The sequence below is a fragment of the Anabrus simplex genome, chromosome 1, assembly GCF_040414725.1.
Source record: "Anabrus simplex isolate iqAnaSimp1 chromosome 1, ASM4041472v1, whole genome shotgun sequence".
NCBI classification, from domain to species: Eukaryota; Metazoa; Arthropoda; class Insecta; order Orthoptera; family Tettigoniidae; genus Anabrus; species Anabrus simplex.
The window spans coordinates 763,352,969-763,359,083 of record NC_090265.1 but is presented as its reverse complement, the minus strand read 5'-3'; the positions used below and the strand labels follow the sequence as shown (position 1 = coordinate 763,359,083).

The 6,115-nt window shown below is 40.3% G+C and overlaps 1 pseudogene; it reads right to left on the bottom strand.

Annotated features, from left to right (window-relative positions):
• Window positions 1–2,539: 2,539 nt before the first annotated feature.
• Window positions 2,540–5,804, bottom strand: LOC137503699 (uncharacterized; annotated as a pseudogene).
• Between the last annotated feature and the right edge of the window lie 311 nt (window positions 5,805–6,115).

The following is a 6,115-nucleotide window of genomic DNA, read 5'->3' as shown; positions in this document are numbered from 1 at the left end:
GCCCGGCATCAGACGATATATGCGTGTAATGATAGGTTAATTATGAGAGAGTACCCTTATGTTGGGAAGGGAATCTGTATGCATAATGTAGAGCACGCATGCGGCCAGGATTTAATTGTTTACTCCATGTCTATATTGAGCTGGGTTGACTGTGAGTGTAATGAAAATAACCCGTAGGCTATGTCACGTATATTTGCGACCCCTTGTACTATGCCAAGTAAGGGATTGACGATGGTTTCATTCATTCATCCTTTCTTTCTCTCATACTTTATTTACTTCGTTTATAAATGGTAGGGCGGTAGATAGAAACTGGGCACTAAGAAAACTTGCTTAAGCAGTAAATTTTGTAAATATAATGTTTGTTTGAATGGACCTTGGTTCATATCCATAAAAGAGAGATATTTCATGCGAGATTAGAAAGGTTATGCCTGTAGTCGTAGGTTCAAACTTACTATCTTGTTGTGTGCATTTTCCCAAATATGTGTGGGGATCTTTTAGTGGCGTTATTTCTGCAGGACAATTTCTCACCCTAGCATCATATACTTTATGTGCAGGTACAGCGTGGCTGTTCCGAGTAAGGACACATCTGTTTCTTGGAGTCACTTATCGATTCTCCGCACGACAAATCAACCAGATAGTGTATAATTTTTTTGATGTTTATCTTATTTATGATATGAGCCTTTTGGGCATCCATTTTAGCACTATTAGTGCAATCAATTGTAATATAAAGGAAAAGAAATGTTGATTTAAGAATACAACTTTTGCTCAAAATGTCAGTAGGTGCGTTTGTGTTCCTCATTTCGTAGGCATAGATATGAACAATTTTTTTTTACTTCCCTACTCTCGTTCACAAGAACCCTGTAATCGACCGTTTCTGCCGACTGGAGCTGAGCTGGTGTCCGTATGCAAGAACAGAAGAGCAGGTAGGTATCATCCTGCAGTACTAATGTGCCCTGTAGGGTACATTAAGAGTGATCTTCAACCTTGGTCTCATTACTTTTTGTCGTATCTGTATCGCTTATACGTTAGATTCGTCTCTATTTCCCGATTTTAAGTAGATTCGGACTCTTTACCTATATAATTCATACTTTCAATCACTTACAGGAATGATCAAACTCTACACGAACATTGGCCCACCCAGTACCCATTTGTGAGCCAAATGCTATGTCACATAATTATCCGAAAAGTAATGCAATGTAAGATAATCTTACACAAATTTCAACCTATTCAACGTTTCTGACTCAATCTGACCCATGAATAGATGAGATGCGGGAAAATATCATAGGACTATCCATTTAGATCGCTAAATACTGAGCCTTACGGTACAATCCTTTGTCAATATGACGTACCGTTTAGCAGCAGTTAATCTGTAAATGAAGGTCTGCAATATTGTAAACATGCATATACTTTCGAATGTCCATCTATATATATTCATTGATGTCGATTTGTAGCGATCGAGAAAGGGTGTGTCTTCTATTGTAATCAGTACTCCCTACACCGACTTTGACTGCTGGCAGTAGGAATGGGGTCCTTCTCCAACTCCTGTGTAACGGGCATTAGTAAGGAGGGCCTACCATTTTAATGAATAATTCACTTGTCGATTTGTCTTGCAGAAGGCAAGGGATCATGCAGTTTTGTTCGAAAGTCCCTACCCTATTGTGTTTGGCTCTAGGCCAGGGTGCCCGCCATTATAAACAAATGTTCCAATCTAAAATTTGACTAGCATTAGGCATAGTGGCCTGCTATTTTCATGGAAAATCACTAATTCGCTGTGACTGGCAGTAAGCTGGCTGTCAGCAGTAAAAAGGGCCTGTCATTATAATGATAACTGCACAACTCAATTTTGCCTGGTGGTAGGGAAGTTGCCTGCTATTATAATAAAAACTCGTCAACTGTAATCTGTCTGAAAGTAGGAAATGGTTCTGTATTGTAACTAAAATTCCCCAAATCGATTGTGACCGCGCAGTAAGCAATGGGACCTGCAATTATAATGTAAACTTGCCAATGCGATTGTGAATGGCAGCAGGCAAGTGAGCCTGCCGTTATCATCACAACTCCGCAACCCTCACTTTACATTGGAAACCGGTATACAATGTAGATTACCGTAGCGAAGCACGGGTACATTTGCTAGTCTACCTTAAATATTAGCGTTGTCATGGTGAATATTGGTGTATATCCAAATTGGCACATTTATACACTGATAACACACGCCCTATTTTATGATCACACGTAATACTCTTCTTCAACTTAATTCTATACTCTAATATAAATATTTATCCCAACAAACTCTCGGTGATTATCTCACTCTGTTGTTGTTTGAGTCATCAGTCCATAGACTGGTTTGATGCAGCTCTCCATGCCACCCTATCCTACACTAACCTTTTCATTTCTACGTAAATATTGCATCCTACATCTGCTCTAATCTGCTTGTCATATTCATACCTTGGTCTACCCCTACAGTTTTTACCGCCTACGCTTCCTTAAAAACCAACTGAACAAGTCTTGAGTGTCTTAAGATGTGTCCTATCATTCCATCTCTTCATCTCGTCAAATTCAGCCTAATCAATGTCCTCTCACCAATTCGATTCAGTATCTCATCATTCCTGATTCGATCTATCCAGCTCATCTTCAACATTCTTCTGTAGAACCACATTCCAAAAGCTACTATTTTTTTCCTTTCTGTGCTTGTTATCGTACACGTTTCACTTCTATACAATGTCACGCTCCAGATGAAAGTCTTCAGAAACATCTTTCGAATTCCTATATCAATGTTTGAGGTGAACAAATTTATTTTCTTAAGAAAGCTCTTCCTTGTTTGTGCCAGTCTGCATTTTATGTCCTCCTTACTTCTGCCATCGTTACTTATTTTACTACCCAAGTAACAATATTCATCTACTTCCTATAAGACTTCGTTTTCTAATCTAATATTTCCTGCATCTCCCGCCTTCGTTCGACTGCACTCCTTTACTTTTGTTTTGGACTTATTTATTTTCATCTTGTACTCCTTACCCAAGACTTCGTCCATACCATTCAGCAACTTCTCGAGATCTTCTGCAGTCTCAGATAAAATAACAATATCATCGGCAAATCTCAAGGTTTTGATTTCCTCTCCTTGGATTGTGATTACCTTTTCAAATTCTTCTTTGATTTCCTTTACAGCCGGTTCTGTGTAAACATTGAAAAGAAGGGGGAACAAACTGCAGCTGGAGTGCTGTTCCTTTTTCAAAGCCTCCGATACTTATCACTGCAGACTGATTTTTATACAGATTGTAGATAATTCTTCGTTCTCAGTATCTGATCCCAATCACATTAAGAATCTTAAGTAGCTTGGTCCAATCAAAATTATCAAATGCCTTTTCTAGATCTACGAACGCCATGTACCGTACGTGGGCTTGTGCTTCTTAATTCGATCCTCTGTGATCAGACGTAAAGTCAGGATTGCTTTACGAGTTCCTATATTTCTTCTGAAGCCAAACTGATCTTCTCCCAACTCAGCTTCAACTTGTGTTTCCATTCTTCTGTAAATAATCCGTGTTAAAATTTTGCAGGCATGAGATACTAAACTAATGGTGCGGTAGTTTTCACACTTGTCAGCACTGGCTTTCTTGGGAATAGGTATAACAACATCCTGCCGAAAATCTGATGGCACTTCTCCTGTCCCTTACATCTTACATACTAAATGGTATAACCTTGCCGTGCTGGTTTCTCCTAAGACAGTAATTTAGAGGGAATATCATCGATTCCAGGTGTGCCTTGTTCTTATGTAGGTCTCTCAAAGCTCTGTCAAACTCTAACCTCGACATTGGGTCTCCCATTTCATCAACATCAACAGCCTCTTCTTGTTCCAGAACCAAATCATCTACATCTTGACTTTGATATAACTGTTGGATATGTTCCTGTCATTTTTCTGCTTTGTCTTCCTTCCCTAGAAGTGGCTTTCCATCTGAGCTCTTAATATTAATACACCTATCTTTCCTTTTCCCAAAGGTTTCCTTGGATTTTCCTGTATGCAGCATCTAATTTTCCTAGGACCATACAACCTTCGACATCCTCGCACTTCTTCTTCAGCCATTTTTCCTTAGCTACCTTGCACTTTCTATCCACTTCATTCTTTAATCGCCTGTATTCTTTGATTTATAACTTTCTTATATTTTCGTTGTTAATCAATCAGGTCTTGTATCTCCTGAGTGATCCACTGATTCATAGTTGATCTTTCCTTCCTTCCGAACATTTCTTCAGCAGCCCTACTGACTTCTTTTTTCATGATTACCCACTCTTCCTCTATTGTGTTTACTTCAGCCTTTTCATTTAGTTCTTGTGAAACATGCTCCTTGAAACAATCCCTCACACTCTTTTCTTTCAACTCCATCTCCTTGCATTCCTTCCTTTGTTCAATAATTTATTCAACTTCAGATGACATTTCATGACCAACAAATTGCGGCCAGAGTCCACGTCTGCTCCTGGGAAAGTTTTCCAATCCAACATCTGGTTTCTGAATCTCTGCGTAATCATAACGAAGTCTATTTGATACCTTCCAGCTTCTCTAGGTCTCGTCCACGTATACAGCCCTCGTTTGTGGTGTTTGAACCAAGTATTGGTAAGGACTAAATTATGATCTGTACAAAATTCAACCAGCCTACTTCCTCTTTCGTTCCTTTGTCCCAATCTGAATTCTCCTAATGTATTACCTAATCTTCTTTGGCCTACCACCGCATTCCAGTCTCCCATCACAATTAGATACTCGTCACCTTTTACATATTGTATTAAAGCTTCTATCTCTTCATATATTATTTCGTTTCCTCATCGTCCGCTGAACTAGTAGGTATATGGTCCTCCACTATTGTGGTGGGCATTTGTTTGGTGCAATCATTCTTTCACTATGCTGGTCGTAGTAGCTTACCCACTGTCCTATTTTCTTATTCATTATTAAACCAACTTCTGTATTTCCCCTGTTTGATTTTTTGTTGATAATTCTGTAGTTCCCTGACCAAAAATCCTGTTCTTCCTGCCAACGTACTTCACTTATACCAACTACATCTAACTTTAGTCTATCCATCTCCCTTTTCAGATTCTCTAACCTACCACAGCGATTCAAACTTCTAACATTCCACGCTCCGACTCGCAGAATGTCACTGTCGATCTTCCTGACAATTGCTCCCTCTCGTGTAGTCCCCACCCGGAGATCCGAACGGGGGACTAGTTTTCCTCCAGAATATTTTACCCTGGAGGAAGCCATCATCAGTACACCATTCATACAGAGGGAGCTGTATGTCCTCGGGAGTTAGTTACGGCTGTAGTATCCCGTTGCATTCAGCCGTGTAGCAGTATCAAGACAGCCATGCCATGTTGAGTATTATTACAAGGCGATATCAGTCAATCAACTAGACTGCCGCCCTTGTAACTTCCGAAAGGCTGCTACCCCCTTTCGATGAAACATTCGTTAGTCTGGTCTCTCAATAGATACCCATCCAATATGGTTGCACCTGCGGCTCGACTATCTGCTTCATTGGGAAGCGCAAGCCTCCACACCGCGGAGAGGTCACATGAATCGCAGGGGAGGGATCTCACTCTATCAGCGTAATATGTGACACTGTCCTACATTTACATAGCAGCTGCGGCAAAAATGGCCATTTTAAAGTCTCGGTCAATGGGACGCCTGTTCTAGACGGCTGGCTAGGGATTATTTACACCTCTTCCCGTTCTCGTACATTGTCCTCTGCTTGTTGAGTCAAAGGAATGTCCGTAATGACGTCAAGGACATGCTCTCGAACCTGAAGACTGGTGACGACACAAGCGATTGTCATTTACAAAAATGTTGCCTTTTCTACCTGCTCAGAATGTTCCGTTAGTCTCTGCTGAATTTTAGCCTGTCCGTGTCCACCTCCACTGTTCTTAAAACAAACCGGCTACTTTTCTCTCTACGTTATATTTCCCCCTTTGTCTCATGAAACCGTACATCGTCCTAGGCAATAGCAAGTTATTACGCTAAGAAAGTCATCTACTTAGAGCCTATTTTCTCCACGGGAAGTGAATAAATATAGTTTATGGATATTCACTTACATTTTCGAATTATATTGAAGCAAGCTCTGAATAGTCGGTCACTTGGCGTTCCCTC